The sequence below is a fragment of the Equus przewalskii genome, chromosome 10, assembly GCF_037783145.1.
Source record: "Equus przewalskii isolate Varuska chromosome 10, EquPr2, whole genome shotgun sequence".
NCBI lineage: Eukaryota > Metazoa > Chordata > Mammalia > Perissodactyla > Equidae > Equus > Equus przewalskii.
Genome location: NC_091840.1, coordinates 15,451,622 through 15,465,798, shown reverse-complemented (window position 1 = coordinate 15,465,798; position 14,177 = coordinate 15,451,622). Strand labels below are relative to the sequence as shown.

At 54.1% G+C, this 14,177-nt stretch overlaps 1 protein-coding gene across 3 annotated transcripts in view; it reads right to left on the bottom strand.

Annotated features, from left to right (window-relative positions):
- The window catches only part of SCN4A (sodium voltage-gated channel alpha subunit 4), a 45,116-nt gene that overhangs the window by 30,327 nt on the left and 612 nt on the right, over positions 1-14,177 (bottom strand). Inside the window, exon 2 of one of the 3 annotated variants that reach the window (XM_070561624.1) lies at positions 345-444. The exons of the other annotated variants lie outside the window; for them this stretch is intronic. The gene's annotated coding sequence lies outside the window, so the exon portion shown is untranslated. The remainder of the gene's footprint in view (positions 1-344; positions 445-14,177) is intronic. 3 annotated transcript variants of the gene reach the window in all.

Sequence of the window (14,177 nt, the reverse complement as noted above, 5' to 3'; positions counted from 1 at the left end):
AGTGCGCTGTCCTGAGCTCTGGGGAAACTTGATGTTGGGCTGGGAGAGGGAAGAAGGAAGGACCTTGGGCCCTGCAGAAGGTCCCAACAGCTCCCACCCATGGGATCTGTGGAATCTAACCCACTTGGCAGGCAGGGGGAGCTGGAGCAGGAAGATGCAAGTTGTGTGCGTGGGTCCACATCAGGAGAGCCTGCAGGCAAATGTGGAAGAGTAGGACACAGGAAAGGTCATGGGGACAAGGAGGACAGTTTCAACGTCGGGGTGGGGAGGCAGGACTAGAGCTCCCAGGGACTGTTTGTGGCTGGTGGTCCCTGCATGAACTGGGTGGATAAAGGGGCACCCACCAGGAGCCGTAGAGAATTATGTGGACTGTGTTTCCGGGGCCAGTCCCTCGGCCTCTCCTGGTGCCTCCCCGCTCCTGCCCAGCCCTCCTGAGCCTATTCCCTGTGGAAGGGAGGCAGAGGGTCACTTATCACAAAGGCCCTGGGGAATGACCTGCATCAGCAAGCAGACACAGGGTGACCACTGCAGCCCAGTCACACACAGCCACCACAAGTCCCACACGGACAGAGCCCCCAGAGCCACTCCTCCACCACAGGGGCTGGGACAGACTCCCCCGAGACACCCAGAGCCACACTGGAGGGCAGCTCTCTCACAGCGGGCGCAGACACCCAAGGAGTGTCCCTGCCCCAGCCAGTGTGGACACTTCTTCAGGCTTGGTCAACAGCTGGGGAGGGTGGCCCAGGGAGAGCCTGGAGCCATTGGGCAAAGCTGGCCACGCCCCCTATGCCTGGCTGCCCAGCTGCTCTCTACCATCACCCAGGGAGTCGTGTTTCCACGGGGATGACTCTGCTCATTCCTGCTGACCCCGTCCCTCAGCTGCTCATTGGCCCCATAGCGTGCATGGGAGTGTGTGTGCGCGAGCCCACACATTTACACACACACAGGCGTGCACACCCACCCTGAAACCACCCTTCATGCAGACCCCACAGTTGTACCCTACCACTTGTCACACACCTTGCCCCCTTCATCTCCATCACCGATCCCATGGACGCACCCATACAGAAGACGCTGACCTGCCAGACGGCCCTGGAGGGACCCTGCTGCTGGGCACCCTCCCAGTTCACAGGCCCCACTTGGCAAATCCCCTGACCTGAAATGCCCATTCTTCCCTTCACAGGAGCCCAAGGACCACAGAAAGCCAGAGATGAACAGCCTGGCTCCAGCCCCAGTGCTCGTGGAAACTGTGCTCACTCAAGTCGCCAGAGGCCCCCAGTGGACAGACCCAGTGGTTTCTTCTCAGCCGGCCCTCCTGGCCCTCCCTCAAGCATCTCACAATGCCACTGCCTTTCTTCTTGAGAGAAGAACGTGGCCTGCCCCTCTGGCCACTCTTTCCGTCTCTGCTCTGAGTCCTCCTTCCTGCCTGGTCTGCAGCCCCCCACCCTTTTTTTTTTTTGAGGACAATTAGCCCTGAGCTGACATCTGCTGCCAATGCTCCTCTTTTCGCTGAGGAAGACTGGCCCTGAGCTAACATCCATGCCCATCGTCCTCTACTTTATATATGGGACGCCTGCCACAGCATGACTTGCCAAGTGGTGCCATGTCCGCACCCGGGATCCAAACCAGTGGACCCCGGGCCACCGAAGCGGAATGTGCAAACTTAACCACTGTGCTACCGGGCCCGCCCCTGCAGCCCCTTTTTACAGCAGCACTTCTCCCCTTGCGTCCTTCTCTTCTGCCATGGAAAGAATCACTACCCACCTCCTTGCTGTGGTCTCTACAGCTTTGCCACATCTATTCTCACTTCCCCGATGGCCCCAGACCAGTCAAGTCACGGCTCCCTTTCGTGCACAGCCACGGCCTTCAAAGCTCTTAGGTCAATGGTAATTCATACACTGCTTGTGTGATTGTCTCCTGGTGTCTGTGCCCCCACCAGACTCCTCACAGCCCAGGGTTTGGGGGTCACCACTGAATCCGGTGCCTGGCACATTGGCACATGTCTACTTAAAGACTGCTGCATGGCCCCCACATCTCGTCCCTGAGCTCTCCCCTGAGCTCCAGACCCACAGACGGCACAGCCAGCTTGCCATATCCTCGTGCTGTCCCCCAGCTGGTCCCAAATGAACTCATCTCTCTCTTCAAAATTTGCACTTCACCTAAATTCCTCTCCTCTTACTCTCTTCATCAACCCTGAAGCCACTTCATGTCTGGATGTCTTGTTATGTGAGGGGAAAACGTCCTCCTTGGCTAGGCCAGTTGAGGCACAGTTTTGGTTGGTGGATGCCGAAAGCACCCTGGTGGTACACCTGGTCAGTTCCCAAGCCCTGCCGACGCTCCTTCCCAGCACTCACACACCTCTCCATCCTCCAGGCTATTGCTGCTTTATCACGCCTCCCCCGCTCGACTCCAATAACCTCCCACCTGCTTCCCTACATCCCCCCGGGCTCCTCTCCAACACACCACCTACATTTCTAAAATCACAAATCTGATCATGTCACCTTCCTGCTTAATCCTTCAGTGGCTCCCCACTGCTTATTAGTGCATCCACGCTCCTCCATGTGGCTCCCGAGGCCCTGCATGATCTGATCCCCACCTTGCTGTCCACAGCCTTCCCACGAGCATCCCCCCTCTGGCAACACTACCTCCATTTTCACAAATGGCCATGCCTTTGCTTATGGTCTGTTCTCCTGAAGCTCTCTTCCTTTTTGTCTCTCTGGAGAGCTTTAATTTGTCCTTCTAGACTCAACCTACACAAGAGCCACTGCCTCCAGGAAGCCCTCCCTGGGCACCCTGGCTGAGTGAATCGCTCCTTTGTGCCACCAGTGTGCCTAATGCTGAATAAAAGGTTATTGACTGAATGAATGCATGAATGAATGAATTAGAGGGATGCTACATCTTAGCCCCTTTCTCCTTTCAGTGCACTCCACTTAAATCAGAACCAGAAAGCGTATCTCCTCTAATATCTGCACTTCCAGCACTCCCCTCCCCCACCTCACACCTCTCAGCTCGAGCTCAAGTGCCCGGTTACTGAAATCCTTGGGTCTCTTCAAGCCCTCAGTCCTTTGACCTTGCACTTTCTCCCTCCCCATCAAATTCCTCTGACTTCACGTCTCTCCTCGTCCAGCCTCAGAAGAGTCATCATCATAATCCCTCCCGAGAAAATACCCTCAGCTCGGGCCTTCTCTCTCCTTCCAACCCGCTCACCTGGGGAAAGCCCAGCCTGCCTGCCCCGAGCTGTGCTCTTCCTGAGTCAGCTGCTGGATGTTGCTGGAGCAAAGGCAGGACCTGGCCCAGTTCATGCTGACGTTGTGGTTACAAATTCCAGGTTTGCCCTCAATTCTACTCCATAAGTGCAGGTTTCTCTGGTAGTCTCACATTTCCACCTTTTGAGAACAACTATTTCATGCCTTCTCTTCTTTCCACAAACTCCCCACACTCCTCCCCATGATACTCCCAGCCGATGACTTTCCCCAGTCTTCACTGAGAAAATAGGAGCCATCATATACCGTCAAATCTACCTATAGGCTGCCTTCTGCCTCCATCCTGCTTTAACAGAACCAGAGGCCAGGCCTTCCACTGGGTCCAGGCCCCGACCGCTCTTGCCTTCCCAACAACCTCAATCTCTAGTTATCTTCTTTCTCTACCACCATCAACCTCTCCCTGTCTATGAACAGGCTCTCCCATCTTAAAAATAATGGCAATGGGAACAAAAACTACCCTCTCGGCCTCATACCTCCTTCATCTACTACCCTACTTTTCTGTTCCTCTTCACAGAGGAACTTCTTGGAAAGTGTCTACACCAGCTGTCTTTACCGCCTTACCTTTCCTTCGCTCTCCAGCCCATTCCAACCTGGCTTCCATTCCCTGCACTCAACAGAAATGGCTTTTGTCAAGTCACTAGCACGCTCCTTGCTGCCAAGTCTACTGAACACGTTTCTGTCTTCACCCCTCTCAACCTCTTGGAAGCATTCAACCCAGTTGGCCACAGCCCCCTCTGGAAATGCTCTTTTCTCTCAGCCTCCGTGAGAGCACACCCATGGGTTCCCTTCTACCTCTCTGGCTGCTCCTTCTCGATTTCCTTGGCTTGTCCCTCTTTCTTGCCCCAATCTCTAAAGTTTCTCAGGGCTCAGTCTGGGTCTGGATGGCATCATTCCTGTGACTGTAAATAGCATTATAGGAATATGATAAACCTCTCTTTTGAACTCCAGACTGACATATTCGACTGCCTACTGGACCACTCCAAGTGGATAGCTAACAGGCATCCCAACTGACAGCATCTGGAATGAAACATTTGTGTTCTTCCACTGTTCTACCCAATCTCCCTCAACCCAGGAAATGGCACCACCATCCATCCAGTTGCTCAAGTCAAAAATTGGAGCGTCTCCTTGAATTCTCCTTTATCCTCCTCTTTTGCATCCAGCCTGTCCAAAGTTCTGTTAACACCATCTCCAAAATCTCCCTGACCTCCCCTTTTTCCTCTGGTCCGTACCACAGTAATCTCTTGCAATAGCCTGTTTCCTGCTTCCTGCTTTTGCCCTGCCCCCTCCAAACCAGTCCCACAAAGCACCCAGCGATCTTTCAAAAACAAGAAAGTAATCGCGCTGTTTCTCCAGCTTAAATTTCTTAGGTAACTTCCTGTTGTGCTTAGAATAAAAGCTAACCTTCTTATGGTGGCCTACAAGGCCCTGGTGATCCAGCCCCTGTGTACTTCTCTACCTCTCTCTCCTGATCTCTTCTCTCTGTCCCTCTGCCCCAGGCCCACTGGGCTTGTGCCTGCCTTCAGACCTTTACCTGGTTCCGTGCTCCCCTCCCTCTTCGCATGGCTGTCCCCCTCCCTCCCCCGTAGGCTCAAATGTCCCTTCTCCAAGGGGCTTTTTCCTCCTCTACTGTCTATCATGGGCCCCTGCATTTTCCTTGACATCATTTATCATAATTTGTAATTACTTGTTTACTTACCTAATTTATTTGTCTGTCTCCTCCACTAGACTGAAATGCCAAGAGGGCAGGAACTGTGTCTGTTTAGGTCACTATGGCCAGTCCCAGTGCTGAGCACACAGCAAACCCTCAATAAGTGTTTGCTGAAACAATGAGTGGATGAAGCCTTGGACATAGACCATTCCAGGTATAAAATGAATTCTGATATGTTTCATGCATTATTCATCCATCCATCCAGCCATTCTGTTCATAAGCCAGAAGCTGAGCTAGCCCTGAGTAGGACACAAAGATGCACCATTTGGGCATCCTGCCTTCTGAGAGCTGATAGTAGGGGAGAAGGTGGACACGGGCACGTGTAACTATGATATGAGGAGAAAGCGATGCCCACCCTAAGGAGGAGAGGTGATTGTGCTATGGCAGTTCAGGTGGATGAGTGGTCACTTCCAGGTCAGGATGGAAAGATGCGGCTTTTCAGTTGGCTCTCGAAAGATGAGTAAGTTATGAACATAGAGAAATGGAGGGCAAGGACGTTCCAGGGAGAGGGAACAGCCAGAACAAAGACAGAGGCAGGACAGAGGGAAGTACACTTGCGTCAGTCTGTGGGGCACAGATTCTGTATGGGGATTTGGGGCAGGTAGGCTGGGCAGCTGGGCCAGGGCCTTGAGTGGCAGGCCTGGGAGTCTGGACTTCACCGTGCAGCCTTGGAGAGCTCCTCACAGGGGCAGTGGGTTTGGGTGGGGCCATGACCGGCCAGCATGTATGTGCCTTCTGCCCTCCCTTACAATGTGTCCAGGATAGATGGGACAAGCTGTGTTGTTTTCATTGGGCACCAGTGGAGGAATGAAAGGACATCTGGGATATATGCATGATGACTTCTTGGCAGGGACAAACACCGGCAATGTCCCATATCATGCACTGGGTGACAAGCTGCCAGATCGAGCCACAGCTCAGACTAAAAGGGGCCAATGTGACAGCTCCAACCCTTCTTCCACCAGTCAGAGATAAGACTCCAGCTTCAGCCCCAGGCTGTTCTTGAGATGTGGCGGCTGAGGGCCTGAGGGCTCCAGGCAACTTCTTCCCACTGAATTTAAGAATGTTGGAGTTGTAAGGAACTGAGAGATCAACAAGTCCAACTCCATCATTTCACAGATGGGGAAACTGAGGCCCAGAGAAGAGCAGCAACTCCCCACAGATTACACATGTATTCATTCAACAAACATTTCCTGAGCATTTGCTCCATGTCAGGCTCTTTTCTGGGAGCCAAGGATATAGTAGTGGCAAAGTCCCTGTCCCCATTGAATTTGCATTCCAGAGAGAGGAGGCAGATAACAAATAGGGAAGCAAATAAGATAATTTTAGAGAGTGATAAATAAGAGGTCAAGCCAGCTCCCCGGGCACCAGGGCCAGAGCCCATTTAGTAAGTGAGAAGCCCCATCGGAACCCTGCATTGAAACGGAAGTTTGAGCGGAAGTGGTGGGTAAAGTCAGGCTGTCTTGGGGGCCTGCAAGTGGTGATCACACAAGGGCAGGGGCTGAGGAGGAAAGATTGGGAGTCAGGGAGCCAGGCTGGGCCAGCTGTCCACAGGCAGGGAGCCGAGGGTAAGGACACTGGAGGGCGAGGCTGCTCTTCTCTGGAGCCAGTCCAGCCCAGCACTGTCTCTCTGTAGGGCTGCCAGATCGGAACACCCAACTCCAGATATAGTCTGACCACAGAGGGAGGCCTTTTCTCCCTGGCCTGGACACGCTTTGTATTCGTTCATCGCAAGATGGCATGTGCCTGTTCAGCAGCCCACTCAGAGGGTGCGGTTTGCAGTCACCCCTGGATCTTTTCCTCACGAGCTGTGATCACATTAGATCTTCCCTATCCTATAAATTGTGCAACTGATTTTTCTCCTTTAAATACAGGTAGACCTCAACAAAATATTAGCAAATAGAATCCAACAGTGTATAAAAAGAATTACACACTACGACCAAATGGGATTTATCTCGGGTATGCAAAACAGGTTCAATATTAGAAAATCAATTAATGTAATCCATCACATCAATAGGCTAAAGAAGAAAAGTTATATGATCATATCAATAGATGAAGAAAAGCATTTGACAAAATCCAACACCCATTCATGATAGCAACTTTCAGCAAACTAGGAATAGAGGGACCTTCCTCAATTTGATAAAGAATATTTACAAAAACCCTACAGCCAACATAATACTTAATGGAGAGAAACTAGAAGCTTTCCCACTAAGATCAGGAACAAGGCATGGATGTCGCCTCTCACCACTCTTTTTCAACGTCATACTGGAAGTCCTAGCTAACACAATAAGACAAGAAAAGAAAATAAATGTATCCTGATGGGGATTGGGAAGGAAGAAATAAAATGGTCTTTGTTCACAGATGACGTGATTATCTATGTACAAAATCAACAGAAAAACTCCTGGAGGGGCCGGCCCCATGCCTGAGTGGGTAAGTTCGTGTGCTCCACTTCGGTGGTCCAGGGTTCCCAGTTCGGATCCTGGGTGCGGACCTAGCACTGCTCATCAAGCCATGCTGTGGTGGTGTCCCACATAGAGGAACTAGAACAACCTGCAACTAGGATGTCCAGCTACGTACTGGGGCTTTGGGGAGAAAAAAAAAAAAAAGAGGAAGATTGGCAACAGATGTTAGATCAGGGCCAAACTTCCTCACCAAAAAAAAGGCATAAAATAAAACCCAACTCCTGGAATTAATCATTATAACAAGGTTTCAGGATGCAAGGTTATTTTACAACTACCTCTGGTTAAGTTCCCCTTGTTCATTGTGCTCTTGCCTTTTTTTTTTTTTTTTGAGGAAGATTAGTCCTGAGCTAACTACTGCCAATCCTCCTCTTTTTGCTGAGGAAAACTGGCCCTGAGCTAACATCCATGCCCATCTTCCTCTACTTTATATGTGGGACGCCTACCACAGCATGGCTTTTGCCAAGTGGTGCCATGTCCGCACCTGGGATCCGCACCGGCGAACCCCGGGCAGCCGAGAAGTGGGACGTGTGAACTTAACCGCTGCGCCACCAGGCCGGCCCCACCTTCAGTCTTTTGTGAAGGCTCTTGGATCTTGATTTTCCCTCTCAGTTCAAGGCCATCCCTTACAATAGGGTGTCTGTGATTCTGATTGTCCCAAATTATTGGCCAAACAAGGCTCAGGACAGACACCCCCCTACCCCACCTCCCACTACCATATACTTTTAGAACCTTCTCTCCTGGGACACCTAAGCTTTCAAGGAGGGTCCTTCAAACATCCAGAAACTCAGCTAGCTGCCTTACATTGGAATCCCCTGAGAAGCGTCATCCTTGCCCCACCAGCCTCAGACAGAAAAGCTGCTGTGAGACACTCTCCTAGAAGATTGTGAATGGATGTGATCTGCCCCTCACAGCCTTCCCTGTTCACTCTAGTGCACATTCCCAAGGACACAGAGATGGTGAGTAGCTTGCCGGCCTTGCTCAGGCCCCAGTCACCATCCCTCTTGCCAACTAAGCATGCCCTTCATCTCCAGCAAAGCTACAGTCCAGGGTCAGGCTGTTTTGTTTCTCTGCACATTGGGAACAAAATTACCCAGAGATGCATGCGGCCAGTGGAGCTCCCTCCTCCAGCTTCACCTTCAGTGGGAGCTCAGACTCAAAACTTTCTGGGATGCTGAAACAGATCAAAGTTTTTCTGTCCTGGCCAAAGACAGCACCGGGCATCCGGGTGGCCTACTTCCCAAATTCCTGCATTCCTGCTGCGTCCCAGCTCCAAGAACGCAAAATGGATCCACATCCCCCTAGTTGTAAATCTCAAGTCACAGCTTTTTCTCAGCCAGGGCAGGCGGGGGTGGGGATGGGAAGGGGGTAGCTGTGTTGTTTCTCTGCCAGCCCTTAGGACCTCAGCCTTGGCAGCCAGAGGCCTAGAGGAAGTCACCCCAGGTGGCCCTCCCCTCCTGGTCTGACACTTTCTGCACAGGAAATCGGCTCCAAGAAGTCTTGGAAGGTGGCCTGGAGCCCAGAGCCTAGTGCAGAAACCTCCGGACATTCAGGAGCCCGGAGAGTTCCGGAAACAATCAGGGTCACATGGGCATGCTCCTGGGCGAGGGGTGGGCTAATGCTGATTGCATTTTCCATGTGGGACTCGCTGGATCAAAACAAGCCTCTCTTTTTTAGGCAGCTGATTCAACCAACCTACGGGGTGAGAATGATAGTGGTGGCCACATTTACTTTGCACCTACTGTATGCCAAGATTGGCTTCCTGTTCAAGAAAAATTGGCAGCCCTTCCCCCCACGATCAGCTCTGTTCTCTGCCAGTCCTCAAAGGCCCTTTAAGAACATCCGTTACTTTTTCCCCAGCCTGCCTTCTCCTCCCAAACCTGACCCTTTTCCTCCACCCAGAGTGCTTCTGGTTAGCTAGGGCCCTGACGAAATAAAACCCCAGAAATGGGCTGTGTTTGGGTTTTGTGAATTGTGCCCCCTTGCTGCTGACCCCTCTCAGCTCAGCTCAGCCTTTGGAAGGCTCTCTTTCCAGAAGCAAAGGCCTGAGAGTGGATTTCCCCTCCCAAGACTGAGCCTTAAATCAAAAGAATTTATCTGATCTCCAGATGTAGAATTCCAGGCCTCCGTCAGCTCGGAAAAGAGTCTCTGAAGTGAGAAGGGCTTGGTTCTTCTGGCCCCAAAGTCTCGGTGCATCTACCCATTGTGCTGATGTGTGCAGACCCATGAGGTGGAGGCTTAAGAAATGTTTCTTGATAAAAAGTCACAGATATTCATTTGGTGCTTACTGCGTGCCAGGTGCTGTTGCGAGTGCTTCACATTCGTCATCCCAGCTGACAAGTGGCAGAGCCATGATTTGAACGCAGCTCTCTGATGCCAAATCCACGTGCCTACTACTACAAACACCACCTCCCTCCAGCCCTTTGGGGGACTGGGCTGGGCATGGCTGTCCTCCCCCAGCACAGGGCACGCCCAAGTTGAGGTCTTTTCCAGGTTGTCCCCTAGCCTGGCCTGACCCTTACCTGTCTGTCTTCTTTAAAGGGCAGACCAGAGGCCTTGGGCCAGGCCCCTGAAAAGCGTGGGCTGGGGTGGGCCTCTGACAGGCCCTGGCAGGATGGGGCTTAGGCCTCCTGAGGCCTCGTGTTGGGAGTTGTAGGCGGTGGGAACACAGGTCAATAGTTTGTTAAAGAGCCCTCCTTGAGGTTTGGTTTTTATTTGTACCAATCAATCCTTACATACTCCCCAACTCCCTCTGCAACCCAGTCTTACACACCCACACACACACTCACTCATTGCTTCTATGAGTCATTTCCCAGCTGCTCCAAGGCGTCGGGGTAGGGGGCTGGGGGGAGTGGGGGAGCTGATTAGTTCTATCCAGGCCTGGGGCTGCCTGCCCTCTGCTGGCTCAGCTCTTTCTAGGGAGCCCCCAAGCATGGTGACCGTGGCTTTATGGATGCGCCCCCTCCAGTTTGTGCATGCACACCCCCTTCTGCGCCTAGGCCCACCTCCCTGGCTCGTGGGCAGATCCACCCCCTGCCCAGTGGGCTGCCTCCCCTCACCCTGCCTGCTCCAACCTAGGGTCCACCCTGGTCCACGCCAGAGACGCCTTCCTCTGTTCTCTTCTCTCTTGGCCCCGCCCCCTCGCCCCTCCCAGACCGCAGCAGACAGGCCTTTTTCCTGCCTTGGGTCCACAAAGAGGCCAACAAGAGGACTGTTTGAACCTGATACTGGGCCTAGAGAATTCCAGGGCCGACCTGGGCCCCCATTCTCTCCACCAACCCCTAACCATCGGGGCAGGGTAGACTTTGCGCTCTCCCCACTGGGGCTCCAGGCCCCTGCCAGGCCCTAGGAGTTGGGGTCGTGGTCACCAGCACCAGGACAAGTGGGCCTCTAGCTGCCTGCATAACTCGGGCCTATAACCTGGAACCTCAAGATAGGCTGAAGCACTGTGTCCTGCCCCTTTCGCCGGCTTGGCCCTGCCACTGGCTCAGGGAACTTTGCTTTACCCCAGAAACCGCTCCAGGGATGTTTTCTCACCAGCTACTTTGGTAAAAGAGCCTTCTCCAAAATTAGGCTGATCAAGAACTTACGAGCCTCAAAAAAGATGAGAGTCACAGGCAAATCCTACTAAAATGTGAGCCGGAGGGCCTCTGCTTTGCTCTTTTGGCTTCTCAGGACAACTTTTGCAAACTGCAGACCCTCATGGAAGGGGCTCTACCATCCGTTTTATAAAAGGATCTCCATCACCTGAGGGAGATCAGCTGGGAAAGAAAAACACTCGTGCTCCCAGCTACGCGTGGCGCCCAGAGCTGGATGAGGTTGTCCTGGTCTTGCCGTGCAGCCCACCTCCTCAGAGCTCCTTCCTTCCTTCTGTTACCTGCACTAGGAGACGTCTATTCAGAGCCATAGCCTGGTAACAGCCGTAATAATTAACTACTAATTAACACTTACGGAGAGCTGACTATTTGCCAAGCATATTGTTATCACTCCATTTAACAGATAGGGAAACTGAGGCACAGAGAAGTTAAGGAACTCGTCAGGGGTTGTTTGCGTAGTAAACTGGGGCTGGAGGCTCATCCTGGGGGCTCTCGAAAGAGACTTTGGCTCTTAACCACTAAGCTATCTTGCCACCCCAGTCTAAACTGGACCATGACCTTGTAGCACCTACCTGGTGATGCTGGGGGGGCACCTGGTTTCACAAACCAGTTCAAAAACAGAGTGGGGTCCAGTGACTATTGTGGTTTTGCACTTTCCATTTAGGCTAGGGCTCCTGGCAGAGGGCAAGGAGGCCTGCAGGAAGCGGGGCAGCCTGCCCTTTGAGGGGTACAGTGGCTCACCTGCCACCCCTGCTGCCTGTGGGCTCCTCCAGCTCCTCTTGCTCCTCCTGCTATCCCATCCCCCCAACAAGGGCTGTTGACTGAAAACTGCGGGGAATAAAAATAGCTGTTGCTGATGAGGCAAAATGGGGGCCAGCGCACATGAAGGGCCTGGGGCAGGGGTGGTGGAATGGACGGAACTTGGGATTCCCCAGCCCCAGATGCACCTTCTGATGGAGCCACAGGGACGGGAGCCGTGGCTTGTCCCTGCCACTGCAGAACTGGGGACCCCTGCAGGAGGCCCAACACCTCTCCCAGCCCGGGGCTGTCCACGGGAACCCAGCTGCCCCCCAGGTCTCAGGAGCGACCTCTGCCCCGTCCCAGCCCTGCACTAGCGACAGCTCCTCCCCAGGGAGCGGGGCCCTTGGCCAGTGGACACAGCCCTGGCAACTCACTAACTACGTGCCCCGGGTAAGTGACAGGACCCTCTGAGCCTGAGCCCACCCTATAAGAGGACTCAAGGAACCAAAGGTTTGTATAACCTGTACCGTGGTTGTTGACATGCCCCTCCTCCGTCCCCTCCCTTCTCTACCTGCTCTCAGAGGCCTCGGGGCTCAGATTTTTCTTTTCCTTTTGATGTATCTCATGTATCTCTCTCCCATCACCTGGAGGGAGCCTTTCGAGTCCTCTCTGTAAGGTCCAATCCCCTCTGGCTATGCTTCCCCCTGGGAGCCTTCTCTGAGCCCCACCCCCAGCGGTGTCACTCCTACCCCCTCCTGCCACTTTTCTCTGTTCTGTCTAGAGTTGCCCCCAAAGGCAGGGATCTTGTCAGGACCATCCCCGACATCTGGTCAGGAGTTCTATGCCTTTAGCATCAAACTCAGGGCTTCCCCTTGGCCTGGGCCCGGGGTCGGGGCACAGAATGTATGGTGGTGAAGCCAACTGGGCAGGCCTTGACACTCAGGTCACAGTGAGTGACACTTGACACTCAGCCTAGAGCTGGGAAGGTGACACTGAGTCCCGAGCCCCCACCCCATGCAGGTTCCCAATCAGAAATGACAACCAAGGCCAAGCTGGGATGGGGCCACCTAGGAAGGATCCTTAATTACCTTCCCCTAACCCAGTAAAGTCCCAGCCAATCCCTTGAGAGGTGGCTGGGATGGAGATGGGGTGGGCCCTTGGGTTCTGTCTGGGTCCCTGCATTGTCCCACACAGGTGATGTGGCTCCAAATACGAGTGCGATGACCACCACTGTCCACGCCACTGCCGCACAGAGTGAGGCCGCCAGACACAGGCAGGGTACTGGGGATGACTCCAGAAGAATCTGGAGGGTAGTAGGAGAACCAGCCCTCTCTGCCCCCAACCCCTGCCCCGCACACCTGTGTCCAACCACTGCCACCCCTGGGGTCTCCTTAACTTTGCTTAGGGCCCTGCCTGGCAGTCACAGCCTTGGTCACAGATGAGTGACAATCACGTCTGCCCCTGGCTCCACATCTCCTCTCTATCAGCCCCTTCCCCTCTCCAGACAAGCCAGACTGGCCCCAAACTTGTCTCTAGCTACTCTCGGCAAGCTGGCTCGTTGCTAGGAGCTGAATTAAATGGACTTCAAGGCTCCTTTGGTCTCTAGGGTGATTTATTCCTGCGCAAGCCTCGCTGCAGGTGGCGTGGGTGGGAGGGGAACATGTCTAGTCTCCACCTGGAGGGCCAGCTCCCGCGTCCCCACAGTGGGGCGCCAGAGCCCTCATCACGACCTGGCCCCTTCCTGTGACAGGGCGAGCAGCGGGGAGGGGCAGCGAGACGCAGCGCTCCACTGGCTGGAGTGGGAAGGGGCTCAGGCCCGCCCTCCCACACCAGTGCATTCTTGGAAAGCCTCAAGCAGCCCCCACCCCACCCTCCAGGCCCTCTAGACCGGGACTTTCCAATCTTTTGGACAAATGCCCCTCCTCTGGTCAGTAACAACCCTCACACCACACCACCCATCAGAGCCACGCACCTCTTTGACCTTCCGCCATCTCTGCTCAGACCATTCCGCCTGCTCCCCCGGCCGCTGCCCCCCCCCCCCCCCCCCCACTCCCCAGAGTCCTGGGTGCCCAGCTACACCAGCAGGCAGGGGGGAGGGGGACTGCGCTCTGCCCTGGCATCCCCCGCCCCCCAACACCCTCCCTGGCCCTGACTCTCCTTCTGAGTGCCCCAGAGTCCCTTCAGTGTTGTGGCCCGACGTCCTTTCCCCACACCAGGCTTTCTGGCTAGCCGTCCTCAGTGCCCCCTGCGCTACGAAGGGCCACTCCTTGGGCCCCTCTCCTTGTCGACTTCTCCAGGCAAGGAGCCCAACTGTGCCCCAAGCACGAGGAGAGGCAAGGACAGTGGGCAGAGCCCAGGCGGGCGGCGCAGCCGGAGACGTGTCCTCTGCTGGCATCTCGCAGACTCCTATTTCAGC